We start from the raw sequence: 15686 nt of genomic DNA on the forward strand, positions 1-15686 counted from the left end.
TGGGGTGTTTTCAGCAGCAGGGACTGGGGGACTGGTCAGGGTTGAGGGAACAATGAACGAAGCAAAGTGCAGAGATATCCTTAATGTCCTCAGACTGGGCCGAAGGTTCACCTTCGAACAAGACAATGACCCTAAGCACACAGCCAAGACAACACAGGAGTGGCTTAGCGACAACTCTGTGAAGGTCCTTGAGTGGGCCAGCCAGAGCCCTGACTTGAACCCAATCGAACATCTCTGGAGAGACCTGAAAATGGCTGTCCAGTGATGGTCCCCATCCAACCTGACAGAGCATGAGAGGATCTGCAGAGAAGAATGGCAGAAAATCCCCAAATCCAGGTGTGCAAAGCTTGTGTATATATACATATATACACACACACACACACACACACACACACACACACACACACACACACACACACACACTTAATTAATTGTACAGTATCGGTTGTACCTAAACTTAAATAATTTAAAGGATTGTTGTAAATGATGTTAATTTTACAACATCCCATATTCAACTTTATTTAAATTGTAAACCTCAAACATAGTTTCTCCACCTAAAGCAAGAACCTTAACCCGTAAGCAATTGACTAGTTTCCCGACTGCATGGATCATCAGCTGGGCACCGTTCTTCCTGGAGGTTTCAATCCTTTCAGCCCAGGACCTCTCCAAACGGCGGATCCACAACCTCGATCATGGATCCACATCAATTGATGATAAATCAGTAGATCCACAACCTCAGTTGCGTCCAGGCAGTCAGTCAACCCATCAATGCGACATCACTTATTCCAACTTTACTCGCAATAGGATTTAATGTATTATCATAATTATATTTATAACTTTCCTTACATATTATCGAGTGTGTAAGGAAAGTTATAAAACCATGGCCTCTAAACGGTGGTTTTATAACTTTCCTTACACACTCGATAATATGATAATATCATTAAATCATGTACATATTACCTTAAATACATCAATCTACGAACTCGCACGACCACACCACCTACATCTCGATCAAACTGTACTTCGAATGTTCAAACTGTCACCTATAACGGTTTTTTGCATGCTGCCGTATCCTAGCAACCACTGATTCCTAGCAACATTGATTTGTAGTATATTTAATTATTATATTGTACTGTACTTACATAAAAATCTCATGAATAATATTTTTAATATTCGTATTATATTTTACGAATTTGATTTGGTGCCTTTTTGTGATTTTAAAGAAAACTTGTTTTAATCTACCAACTGTAGCCCCCTGTGCTAGCATACGTCTGATTAGTTGTTGTAATTTATTGACCAGTTCAGAGCTGTGTGTGTTCAAACACACACACACAATGAGGGGTGAAAAATTACTTCATCCACCTTCAGTGGTGGTGGCGGTGTAAAAATACAAACAATAAATTCACTCTGTGGCGTCATGTTAAATGTCAGTGAACTTACAACATTGTCGCATGCCTACCCTGTAGTGAAGACCGCAGGGTGACGGATGGCCGACCAAGCTTTACCTCCGAGGTGTAGTCACGTGAAAAAGTAAGTACACCCCATGTAAAGTTTTGACTTTTTCAACATATTTCAACATACAGCTATTTGATCTTCATTTCAACAATATTGATAGATAAAGGTGATATAATATAACAAATATCATGAAACATTTACATTTTGTAGTCCATTGTATAATTTAAATAAACATAAATGCAAATTTCGCATGTGGAAAAAGTAAGTACACCCTTGGCTCTAATAGGTGGTATTGCCCCCTTTGGCAGAAACAACCTCAAGCAGGTGTTTCTTATAACTGTCTGCCAGTCTCTGACATCGACTGGGAGAAATTTTGGCCCACTCCTCCATGCAGAATTCTTTCAGCTGTGCGATGTTTGAGGGGTTTCTTGTATGCACAGCTCGTTTCAAATCCCCCCACAACATCTCGATGGGATTTAGATCCGGGCTTTGACTTGGCCATTCCAGAACCCTCCATTTCTTTCTTATCAGCCATTCCTTGGTGGAATTACTGGTATGTTTAGGGTCATTGTCATGTTGCAAGGTCCACCTTCGGTTGAGCTTCAACTTTCCGACAGATGGCCTCACATTATCTCTCAAGCACCCTCTGGTACAATAAAGAATTCATAGTGGATTCGATGATGGTGAGCTGCACAGGCCCTGATGCAGCAATGCTGCCCCAAACCATAATATTTCCACCACCATGCTTTACAGTTGGTATCAGGTTCTTGTGGTCAAATGCTGTCTTTGGTTTTTGCCAAACATGTCTTCTGGTACTGTGGCCAAATAGCTCTACCTTTGAGTCATCTGTCCAGGGCACATTGTTCCAGAAGTGCTGGTCTTTGCCTCGGTGTTCATTGGCAAACTTTAGTCTTGCCCTGATGTTCTTTCCTGACAGCAAAGGTTTCCTCCTGGCACACCTCCCATGTAGATCAAATTTGTGCAGCCTCTTTCTAATAGTAGACTCGTGCACTTTGACATCAACAGTGGCAAGAGCTACCTGTAGGTCCCGTGATGACATTCTGGGGTTCTTGGAGACTTCTTTCAACATCTTGCGGTCTGTTCTCGGGCTGAACTTGCTGGGGTGGCCTAGCCTGAACAAGTTGGCAGTTGTTTGGAATCTTCTCCACTTGTAGATGATCTTCCGGACAGTCGAATGATTGATTTCAAATTGTTTGGACGCATGGTGACATGACACATTGGTGACGTAATTTGATCTAGGCATGGTGATGCTGCACACTTCAACAACAAAGAGCAAACCAAACTAAATGTCTGAGGTTTAAATAAGACAGGTTCCTCCAAGATCTTCTCTAACGATGGTCTAATCATTTGCACCTGAGCTGGTGCACATGATTCTAATTTTAGGTATTTGAAGTGGTGATAAATGTAGGGGTGTACTTACTTTTTCCACATGCGAAATTTGCATTTATGTTTATTTAAATTATACAATGGACTACAAAATGTAAATGTTTCATGATATTTATTATATTTTATCACCTTTATCTGTCAATATTGTTGAAATGAAGATCAAATAGCTGTATGTTGAAATATGTTGAAAAAGTCAAAACTTTACATGTGGTGTACTTACTGTTTCACGTGACTGTATACCCAACTATAGCGGTAGTGACACGCGCGGGGGGTCATGAAGGGCAGCGATATCCTTACCTGTACGGACAGACGTGACGAGGGTTTTCCGAACCACAAACAAATAAACAGGTCCTGTGCGTTTATTTTTCGTAACCTGCGAGAAACTGGCGTGACTGCTTGCACCAAAGGCAGCATGGGGGAGAGAGAAAATGCGTCTGCCTTCCACGAACACCAGAAGAGGTAGAGCAAAAGTGGAACTGCTCGCGCTAATGCCCAGCACCCGAACGAGAGCACAAACTGCGACCTCATGTGGTCAGACCGGGACAGAAAGAGAGCAAGATGGCTGTTACTTCGCCTTTTTGCTCCTCGCAGTGGAATTTTCTCCCTGACATCACCCAAGCTCCAATCATCGAGTGCCTTCGCTTCTGGCCATGGCCATGACCAAATGACCAATCATGACCATTTTTTTCAGGGCGGGGCCTCAGGGCCCTTCTTGACGCCCCTTGAGATGACTCAGCTCGGTGGCGTCAGTGGTAGTGTTCGGATCCGGTCGGAGATCGCTTTATTAAATTGTAGGCGCTGATCACATGGCTGGTGGTGTAACTGTCATAAGGAACGAAGGGAAAACTGGAACAATGTGACTGTGATGCCAATATTCCTTCGCATAGTCCCACAACGGGTAGATGTCATCGTTCACTGTCCTAAAAATAAACAAGTTTGATTTAAATCCCTTCAGCTCTTCTCAAGTATCACATTTTTAGCTGACATGACAGGTTTCACATCGATCGGTGAAGCAGTTTCAGAGAAGGGATTTTTTTAAATATCGGCTTTCAAGCTAATATGGCTGCCATACCACATGAAATATCACCTTTAAAATTGTACACTCTGCATATGTATGGTTAGGGGATCACATTTGTGAAGTTTTGTTTTGATTGGATAATGTACGTTTTTCTATACAATATGGCTGCCAAACCACGTGCCCTAAGACATCATCATTTTCAAACTATATGCAACAGTGCTGTTAGATGATATTTGTAAAATTTCGCATCGATAGGGTGAGTGGTTTCAGAGAAATAATTATTTAATATTTCCTTAAATCTAATATGGCTGCCAAACCATGTGACCTATGATGTCATAAATTTAATATTTCAATACAAATTGGTCACAGATTATGTGCATGCAATTTCAGATTTTTAGGATAAGGAATTCAATTAATACATTTTTGGCTGGTATACCACTTTACCTATGATGTCATCATTATCATGATTTTGTTCCCCATTAGGAGTACTTGACAATGTGCCAAATTTCAAATTTTTCCATTTGCGGTTTCCGATAAAGAAATTTTTTTTTATTTGCTTTTAATCCAAGATGGCTGCCATACCACGTGTCCTATGACGTCACAATTATCATAAAAAACATTCTGCACGGGTGTCACTTCTACCCTGAAAGATTCGTCTCAATCGGACATTGGTTGCTGAGAAAAACAAGGTTTAGCCAGTATGGACAGATGGACGGACGGACAACCTAAAAACATAATGCCTCTGGCGACTTCGTCAGCTGATGCATAAAAAACAGAGGCGACTACACACAGGGAATCTACCCTTACACCCCAACTAATTAGCATAGCTCCACCCCTCACCATGGAGACATAGAATGCTTACTCGGACATCCGCGCCTACTTGGTTACATCGAGATGTCTACACGGCATATGGGGCACGCTAATCTATACAATTCTACCTGGACTAAGGTATTTCATTTCCTACCCCCACAAACGTAACAATATGATTTTATTTTAACTGTTTCACTTGATTTATTGTACATTTGTCAATTTATTTTCGCTCAAACAGTTTAAAATACAAAACGTGTACTTTGCTTCTATAATTCGCTTCTAAACCAATTTCTTTGAAATCATAAAGCAACATGAACACTTTTAGGAGTCAAGTTGTGTCACCATAAATCAACTTAACTGTGTGTCCTCGAGTTAATACAATAAATGTAACTTTGCATGTGTAAGCAATTTAAGCTTAAATATCCCACAATGCCATGCTGGGTTCAATCAATCTCTTAACATGCAATGAATTTGCACGGTTTATACAATTTAATCCCCACGTGTGAACCCTGTTCAATCAGAAGGGAAACCCTTAAACTTACCCTGTTCAATCAGAAGGGAAACCCTTAAACTTGCTCCTACCACTCCCTGGAGTCTGAATACGCGGATCGGATGAAATGGATTCCATTATTGTTTCAATGTATCGTATTCATGTAAATGTGGGACGTGGTATGTACCCCGTGCACGTGAAGCGAGAAGCGGGGTTAAGCAATTTGTTGAATTCTGTCTGTCTGTCTGGAGGGAGGAAGGGGGGTGTGGTTCCGCCTCTGTTGTCTATCCACAAACGTCCGTTTATGATCGATGAACTCCTTTATTTAAATTGAATGTTGTATTTTAAACACGAAGCGGAACATGAATCAGAAAACGAACATGTAGTTTAGCAAATGCACAGAGAGGCATGAGAATTTTTTTTTATACTGTCTGTCCATCTGGTCTGTCAATCAAACAAAATTGAAAATCCTTTCAAAACAGGAAACTTACTATTTTAAAGACGTTATAAAAGACACAAACACCAGGAACGCAGAACTATTGTAATCTATCTATAATTCCAGTAATCTCTGTGTGTATGTTTGTATGTTTGTATGTTTGTATGTTTGTATGTTTGTATGTCTGTATGTCTGTGACCGCTGTTTCTCGACAACCACGGGTCCGATATACTTGAAACTTGCCAGGTATATTGCTGGGGACCCGAGGATGTGCCTTTTCAAGGTTTCATATTAATCGGAGAAGTAGTTACCGAGCTATGTCCAAAAAACGATTCAACCAATCAGAGAGCAGCGAGCTATCACGTGTGCCGAACGTGGCGAACAGACTCTGCCTCGGACGGCACATTTGAGAGCGTATTCATTTATTTCACGTTGGAAAACTATGTTGCCGTTAAACTATGTTTTAAAACTAATTAAAACTAATTTGCGATTCATCGTAACTGCGATTTGCGACCTTCCGGACAGTGAAGACTGCACTTCCGGCAGCCAATCACAGAACGCGTTGTTGCGTAGGCGTGGCCGATGTGAGAGCGAGCCGAGCCGAGCGCGTGCGCCATTACGGTTCGTAATTCGATTTCTTCCGGAGAAAATAATAATTTCTCGATTTCTTATGCGCATTATTTCTCCCAATTCAGTCAGAGCGAAGGGCGGAAGCGAAGAGCGTTGTTATTTTTGTTTACGGGCGTACGGGCGTACGGGCAGGGTAGAGCGTACGGGTAGCGTTATTTTTTTTTTTTGGCAAGGAACGGGCACCCACGTACGGGCATGCCCTAGTGTGTTAAATAAGGTGATGTAAAAGCTGCTGTATCAACGGCGTCAAACTTCCGAAAACAAATTTCTAGCACCTTTATTTTATTTCAATTGAATTATATACTTGAACACCGGAGAGCACACATCACTTTCTTGGCACTTTCAATTACCTTCCATTTAGCAGTATACTTAGAAAAATATTACGGCTGTTCTTGTTCTCCTTTTCCCCTTTATAAGGGGTGAGGTCCGATGGTACAAACTCCTGCCCTGCCTTGACCACGATACTCCTCCACTCCCCTCTGTCCTCAGCCAACTCTCTCTACTCTCCAACCACCCCCACCTTACTTATATTCTTCTTCAACACAATCCTCCCATCTCAACCACGGTCTACCTCTTTTTCTCCTACTTTGTTCCCTCGACCTATCCACTCTCTTTGCCATTCTCTCTTCCTCCATCTACACCAAATGTCCAGCCCATCTCACCAGGCATTTCACCAATCTCCCTGTCAAGCTCATCTACACACAAATCTCTTCCCTCGGTTCATCCATTCTCCTTCTATCCACCCTCTTCACTCCCACAATCCTGATCCAGTTGGCATCACAAACCTGCAGTCTCTGGTGTTGTCTCTCTGTCAGTGCCACCGTCTCCAGACCGTAAAGGTAGGCCGGCGTTACACAAGACATCAGAACCTTTCCTTTCAATCTCCTTGAAATATTTATGTATGCCATTACTCCCTCCGCCCTTCTGGATGCATTCGCACCCATCTGAATCCTTCTGCGCAACTCTGCCTCTGACTTATCATCCCCAGTCATTAGTTCCCCCCAGATACTCAAACGTATTTCCTTGTCTCATCTTCTTCTCCTCTAACCTGATATTCATTTATTTTCTCTGCTGTCCGACCCACATCACCTCCACCATCTCCAAGCTCATCTTCAGAACATGTTTCTCAAATGCCTCCTTCCACTCCCCCAGTACCTCATGCATCTGCCACCCACTGTTCATCACAACAACCAGATCATCCGCATACAATATCATCCTGAGCATATATTCAATGTTTACCTTCCTACGCATTTTACATAGTCACGACCTATCAAATTTGCTAGTTGAAGACCCTGCCCATGTCTTTCTTTCTCAAGATGTTGTGGGGTAAGGTGTTCTATGAACTCTCTCGTTTTATATATATTTATACTGTATATGTATGTATATATATATATATATATATATATATATATATATATATATAATTATATATATATATTATATATATATATATTATATATATATAGTAATACCCCGGCCTACGTCATTAATTGGTTCCATAAGCCGTGACGTAACTCGGTTTTTGACGTAAACCAGGCGTAATGTCTTTAAAATGCCTTAAAATGAAGACAAACACCGTAATTCGTAAAACTAGAGTAAATAACTGGAGGAGGCTGCGGCTTCGCCGTGAATCTTTGCCGCTCCCCGTCGGGAGTCCCTCCGTTGTTTTCTATCGGTCTGGTCTTCTCCTCGAATGGGGTGACCGGCACGGACGTGTCGACCGTGAGCTGGCTTGTGTGCCGAGTGGCTCCGCGGCCCGCTTCACCACGGCGTGCTTTACCCAACTTGCCCGAGCAGTTTCACCGGTGGTCGTGTCGTGTCGTCTGTGACGAAAGAACGAGCTCAGGGTTCCGTGAACCCGGCTGCCCCGTGGATCGACGCTCGCCTCCGAGTCGTAGGCGTGCCCTGTCTTTCCTCGAGCGGCCGAAGTTGCTTGCTTCTTTATTTTTGGACGATGCGATATACGCAGAAACGACGACGTCCAGGCGGGCATTTGCAAATCCATGCACATGTGCACATGCACACGTCGATCGGTTCTTTACAAGGATATGCATCAACAACAACTTGCTACTCCCTGCACCACAGATGTCAATTTCCAAACAATTTACCTATTCCCTCTACCTAACTTTAAACTACCCTCCCCGAGTATTCGTGAAGGGGTCCATCCTCCCCCATCCACTCCTTCGCACCATGCACTCCACACCACTCAATCCACACTACTCACTCCACACACCATTTATTCGCACACACCAAGTATTCTCTCCATTTATCCACTTGCACCCCATGCAAGTCAATCACTCAACACCATTACACATGTCCTCAATACACCACTCATACACTTTCTCCGGTCATCCCAGACCATTGCCTCATTTCACCAAGTTCAACGATAACCAGATTCACACACACACAACCATTCTCGACCAACACCTTATTTCACCAAGTTCATTCCAAAGATCCTCATTCAATTCCTCATTTGCGCCTAAAGCTCATCCTCATACTCACACACATGATACACCAAGATACACCAAGAGCGGCTTCAGCTTGAAGTCGCCGGTGCAATTACCCCCAAGCATTAGCGTTAGCCGCTCCTTCGCGACATTGTAGCCTGGCATGGTCTTCTCCTCCTTCGAGATAAAGGAGATGATGATGTAGGAGTGACGTAAAGTCACACATAATGACGTTCGCTGAACTGAAATTTACTCTAGAAGAGTGGCGTAAAGTCGGATTTGACGTAGGTCGAAATGGTGTAAAACAGGGTATCACTGTATATATATATATATATATATATATATATATATATATATATATATATATATATATATATATATATATATATATTACGTTTGTGGGGGTAGGCATGGAATACCTTAGGAAAGTTAGAATCGTGTAGGTTTAGAATGCTCCGTATGCCACGCAGAAGCGATCTCGATGTAGGTAAGTAGGCAGTCTGTCCGGGTAAGAGGGTTTGCATGTCGCCATAAGGGGCGTGGCTTTGTGCTAATTAATTTGAGGGCTTAAAGATTAATTCCCCAGTGTGTAATTTGCCTCCTCTGGTCTTCCCTTCAGTTTTATTACATTCGGCCAGCCAGGAAATTGAGGGCTCAGTAAAACAACAATAGCGCTGTAATGTAATGGGACCCATGCACTCACAATGCCATCAGGGCCGACAGAAACAGCATTTGCCGATCGGCAAGGAAACCGCTACGTCATCCAAACATTCCCAAACCACGACGAGGCTCCCCCCCCCCCCCCCCCCCCCAACGACTCGTGATGATGAGGCCATGCCCTGGCCTTCATGATTGGTAGAGGTGCAACTGGATGATTGAGTAGCGCTCGATGATTGGGTAGCGCTCTGTGATTGGGTAGCGCTCGGTGGTATTGAGCGCTTGAGTGGCGCTCAATACCAATGATTGATATTGACGTCACAGCATGACGTCAGCGGTCGAATATTCGAGAGCTGGAGGGAAAAAGACGCTGTCTCGCCATCTTGCTCTCTTTTGTGCTGGCTTTCAACAAGGACGGCTGCTTTGCTTTTTGCTCTCTCTCTTCTGGTCCTGGCGTTCGTTGGAGGTGGTCGCATTCTCTCTTTTTGTGCCGGCTTTCAACGAGGATGGCTGCATTGCCTTTTGCTGTCTTCCTCTGGTCCTGGCATTCATTGGAGGCGGTCACATTTTCTCATTGTTCTGGCTTGGTCGCAGGTGGTGTGGCATCTTTGGCTCGTGTGCGCTTGTGGAAATAGACTGAACAAGAGAGGTTTGTGGCAGTCGGCATCGCGAGAAGTACCTCATGTTGGGACGTGGAGGAGCATGACACCGTGCCATTTTGTGTGTTCCTGCTCTTGTTTGTGAGCGTGATTCTGGTTCGAAGTCCAGCAAGCCCTACCAGCCATTTGGGGCTGCAAAGCTGAGTGCCGGCCGATTATCAAATCATTTTATTTTCTTTTATTTCTCCCTGTGTTTGTAATTGAGTCCGCATGAAGGGACCCTCATCTTAGCCTCTTACTATTAGTTTTTACCTCAACATTTTTATTGTGCTTGCATTATTTTCATTAAATCATTAGTTGTTGATTTTCAATTTGTTGTCTTGTTTCGTTTATTTGTTTGTGGGTTTGGATTAACCCATTGTAGGCCGTCCGATCAGGTAAGACTTCGAACCTTCCCATGCGCGTGAAAAGATAATCTCGCCAAGTTTGAAATATGCCACAGAGTTAAAGCTCGTTTCGGTCATTTGTCCTCTTGTGGTGTTAACCCCGGGGACGCGACAATATATGTATCACACATAATTGATATATTTGTGTACAATGTGACTTCTAGTATTGCAACCTGTAATCTCCTAATGCCAAAGTCAATCAGGTTGCATATGATGTACTGGTAATCTTAATTTAGTGGGCCTCTAAAAACAGGCTGTTCCTTCAACAAGCATTTTCATCTTCGGGTCAAGTTTTTCGGGCTGGATTTCCAAAAGGAGTGTGCCATTGTGTGCTGGTGCACTGGCCAAATGTCAGATTGCTGTTGTGGATTGTGGCAAAGGCTGAGCACAAATCTGGAAGTAAAGCCCAACCCAATGTATCGCATATGTAATTAGTAGATGGTTCCCGATATTTTTAGTTGCCGTACTGATCGAAGCATTCAAAACGTCATGTACATCCCTATTACCTGTATTTATACCAACTAGGACGTGCCCGTACGTGGCGTACCCGTAACCGTACCGTACCCGGAACCGTACCCGTACCGTACCCGTACCGTACCCGTACCTGTGACGTGCCCGTAATGAATATGTACAAAATATAAATATGTATGTACTACAATCGATCGTACCTTACAACAATCAACACAGATTGCAACGTCAAATAAATGAATACGCTCTCAAATGTGCCGTCCGAGGCAGCGTCTGCTCGCCACGTTCAGCGTCACTATGACTATCCGTAAGTCCGGAAGTGACGTCCTCATTTGACTGTCCGGAAGGTCGCAAATCGCAGTTACGATGAATCGCAAATTAGTTTTAATTAGTTTTAAAACATAGTTTAACGGCAACATAGTTTTCCAACGTGAAATAAATGAATACGCTCTCAAATGTGCCGTCCGAGGCAGAGTCTGTTCGCCACGTTCGGCACACGTGATAGCTCGCTGCTCTCTGATTGGTTGAATCGTTTTTTGGACATAGCTCGGTAACTACTTCTCCGATTAATATGAAACCTTGAAAAGGCACATCCTCGGGTCCCCAGCAATATACCTGGCAAGTTTCAAGTATATCGGACCGGTAGTTGTCGAGAAACAGCGGTCACAGACAAACATACATACATACATACATACATACATACAAACATACAAACATACAAACATACAAACATACACACAGAGATTACTGGAATTATAGATAGATGTACACTTTTTGTATTGGGTTGTATTTTGATTTTATCTCTTCCAGTCAATCACCATTTGGGCCCTCATGCACACTTGTGAGCTCTTCTATCCTCACTGCCCCTCTTCCCTTTGTCTCCCTGCAACATTATGTACATTATGTACAACATTATGTGTTGTATTATCTTTTCGTCCCTAGTGTACCCACCGGTCTTCAACTCTATGCCTTTTTGTGATCTTCCATCCTAAGTGACTCAGGTCTTCCTTTACATTTAGTTCATACCAGAGCAGCGCATAATGCTTGCTGTAACCGGAGGTTTTCAAAGGTATTTGCTTGTGAGTCGTGAAGAAGAAAATAATTTGGTATACAGTTCTGTGGGGTATTTGTAAATTACAATTCCTACCTGACGTACCATACTATTTTACAGTACGTTGGTTCTGCTTAAGCAGTTTCTAGGCCAGGCTCATGCCGGGTGGGTTGCCATCCCACTCCCAGCAGTTGTTTGGGTAGGAATGGCCTGGAATTTGTTCAGGGTGCCGCGGTAGCTCGACTACTCTTCACGAAGGACACCCGGTAGTAGTTTGGGCAGGAATGACCTGGAATTTGTTCAGGGTGCTGGCGGTAGCTCAACTACTCTTCACGAAGGACACCAGGTAGTAGTTTGGGCAGGAATGACCTGGAATTTGTTCAAGGTGCTGGCGGTAGCTCAACTACTCTTCACGAAGGACACCAGGTAGTAGTTTGGGCAGGAATGACCTGGAATTTGTTCAAGGTGCTGGCGGTAGCTCAACTACTCTTCACGAAGGACACCCGGTAGTAGTTTGGGCAGGAATGACCTGGAATTTGTTCAGGGTGCTGGCGGTAGCTCAACTACTCTTCACGAAGGACACCAGGTAGTAGTTTGGGCAGGAATGACCTGGAATTTGTTCAAGGTGCTGGCGGTAGCTCAACTACTCTTCACGAAGGACACCAGGTAGTAGTTTGGGCAGGAATGACCTGGAATTTGTTCAGGGTGCTGGCGGTAGCTCAACTACTCTTCACGAAGGACACCCGGTAGTAGTTTGGGCAGGAATGACCTGGAATTTGTTCAGGGTGCTGGCGGTAGCTCAACTACTCTTCACGAAGGACACCCAGCAGTAGTTTTGGCAGGAGTGACCTGGAATTTGTTCAGGGTGCTGGCGGTAGCTCAACTACTCTTCACGAAGGACACCCGGTCGTAGTTTGGGCAGGAATGACCTGGAATTTGTTCAGGGTGCCGGCGGTAGCTCAACTACTCTTCACGAAGGACACCCAGTGGTAGTTTGGGCAGGAAAGACCTGGAATTTGTTCAGGGTGCTGGCCTACCGCTCAACTACTTTCCATGAAGGACACCCAGCAGTAGTTTGGGCAGGAGTGACCTGGAGTTTGTTCAGGGTGCCGGCGGTAGCTGAACTACCCTTCACGAAGGACACCGTGGTGTCTTTCAGTCCACCAACTAATTCTGGCAGACGGGATGCCTGGTTGAACGTCTATCTCAGGGACGATACACACATTAATGAACCACCTGCCTATGAAGAAACTCCAGGTTGGGAGTTTATCGTTGGGTTTCATAAATAGGACATTGGTTGTGGGTGCTCCTCAAAACTCCCCTTGGTCGGGATTCGTATCCAGGCTAGAAAGCTTTGAGGCGAGCGTGCATACCTCAAGGTCCGAGGCTATCCTACCAGCCCAAATTAAATTGATAACGTTGGAATTCAAATCACAGGGAAAAAGGAATGTGTACATTGTCAAACCCTTCACACTCCCAATGTTATTCCAGTTAATCGCACTCTTAAAACCTCCTTTTCTTCTCACCGGGCTCCTTGTCAGGTACATTTTTATTGTCATTTTATGCATTGCACTGCAAGGGATCGATAAATGAAATAAGGACGAAGAGAAAGCATAGGCCTCCAGTGCGGCGGCCATTCAGGTATGGCAGTCCGATAACCATGGGTTCTCCTGCGATCCGTTCAAGAGGCAGGAATGAATAAACAGATATCCACAAATGGTCCACACGCCATGGGAAATCAACGAGTGTGAGCGTCTTGTCGCACCGATATTCTTCAGGGCGATAATTCTGAATGGAAATTCAATCAATTATCCTCGGCCTCTGCATTAATTCCAAGTGAAAACCTGCCAGTTAGTTCTTCAGGGACAGAACACACCGAACCGGGCCGTTTGTTTCTGAAATGGGAATGCTTAGCGAGTTCAAGTCATTGTGTTTTGGGACACGAAGGAAGCACAGAAAGAATGGCTGTGCGGCCGAAGGGGGGATCGAGGTACGGCGAGTTCGCCGCCATCGCCAAACGGAGCCTATTCCAATGTGAACGCAGTGACGAAGCAAATTCTCCACTCATAAAACCATCACCTGAAAGGAAAGCAAACTGCGGCACTTTCCCCAAAGGAGTGTGGGTAACCTATCCGCACCGTTGGGGCCTTGCAAGCCTACGTGGAGCCGGGGCCTTGGACGGGCAGACTGCGAAACCTTGATTAATGGATAGCGGGCCTGATGCGAGCCGCGGTACTGCCAAGCGCCCCACGGCTTGGGATTTTGCTGAGGCCCTTTATAGGGAGCCGTTCTGAAGGTTCTTATTAAAAACAATACGCTGTACGGCTAAGGAAACCGGAACTAAATTCATGGTTTGGTCAAAATTTGAATTGTCTGGGAACCTTTAACCCCCCTTGATAATACATACCGCAGACGTTTACATTTCATAATGACTTATGCGTGATAATGAGAGTCCTCAGCGTACTCACAGATGCAGAGGCTCCAACGTAGTTTAAGTTGTTGTGAACGACACAGAGGGAAAAGGTAAGCAGCATAGAGAGGACGGTACCACAAACCAGGAAGTGTGCGATAGTCACGTGGGTGGACAAAGGTTTTGATTAATAATTAAAGCTTCAGTTGGCTATTCTGGGTTCAGCCTCAACTTACCATTAAAATCTTGGTGGTGTGTGTGTTAGCTCTTACACGAGCCTCGACTTAGTATTAAAATAAAAGGGCAGCAGGGGGCGCTGCATGTCGGAGCATACCATCTCTCAGGCAAGAAGGTAAATCAGGCTCAACAATCTGTATTTAGGCTGTGGATACTAAATATGTAACTGTTTCTCTGACAAATATAAGGTCAAAGCTGGTGGATGCTCTTTAAAAAAAACTGGCTGCTCACAGTTTAAATGTACATAAGAAATTCGTTAGGAAAGGATGACGAGGTCATGCCAGAGTAAGTTAATGCTAAATACGGAATTTAGGTGTTTGTAGGGTGGATATTATGTAGTATGGTGTGTGTGTGTGTGTGTGTGTGTGTGTGTGTGTGTGTGTGTGTGTGTGTGTGTGTGTGTGTGTGTTTGTGTGTGTGTGTTTGTGTGTATGTGTGTGTGTGTGTGTGTGCGTGCGTGCGTGTGTGTGTGTGTGTGTGTGTGTGTGTGTGTGTGTGTGTGTGTGTGTGTGTGTGTGTGTGTGTGTGTGTGTATGTGTGTGTGTCTGCGTGTGTGCATGTGTGTGTTCGCGTGCGCTCGCATGTTAGGCTTAGAAACCGTTTGATGTCGATACCTATGTAATACCTCTATGCAACATGGTGTAAATATTTACCCTGCGCTCGCGAAGCGAAGAGCAGGGTTAAGCATTTGGTTGCGGATGCGTGGCGTGCGTAAGTACGGCGTGCGTATGTACGTGTCTGCATTTTTAAATTCCTTTTCTCGGCAACTGTTGGCCCGATTGACACGAAATTTTACCATATGAGCGCCTCCACGTGTAGAATTTATTTGTTTATTATTATGACGTCATATGTCACGTGGTACAGACGCCATCTTGGAAAAACGTTGCACCTCTTTATCTCCGAAACCACTCAATGGAAAAAGTTTAAACAAGGCTCATTTTCAAGTAATCTCCATGGGGAATAAGATATGTTGATGATGGTTTCATCGTTGCCTTCATTATGACGTCATAATTCGACAAGTACAATGCTTGATCTGATCAGTATGAAATTCTTTTTTCCTCTGCAACTGTTAGTCTGATGGACACTAATTTTGTACAAGTGTGCCTCCTTCTGTAGAATATTGTA

General features: G+C 44.1%; 1 long non-coding RNA gene across 1 annotated transcript in view; it reads right to left on the reverse strand.

Moving 5' to 3' along the window:
* Positions 1-14456, reverse strand: part of LOC137438470 (uncharacterized) — a 39156-nt gene extending 24700 nt beyond the window's left edge. Inside the window, exon 1 of the long non-coding RNA XR_010986716.1 lies at positions 14383-14456. This is a non-coding gene — a long non-coding RNA (uncharacterized LOC137438470). The remainder of the gene's footprint in view (positions 1-14382) is intronic.
* Positions 14457-15686: the final 1230 nt, after the last annotated feature.

Source organism: Myxine glutinosa, chromosome 13, assembly GCF_964187855.1.
Source record: "Myxine glutinosa chromosome 13, kmMyxGlut1.1, whole genome shotgun sequence".
Classification (NCBI taxonomy): Eukaryota; Metazoa; Chordata; class Myxini; order Myxiniformes; family Myxinidae; genus Myxine; species Myxine glutinosa.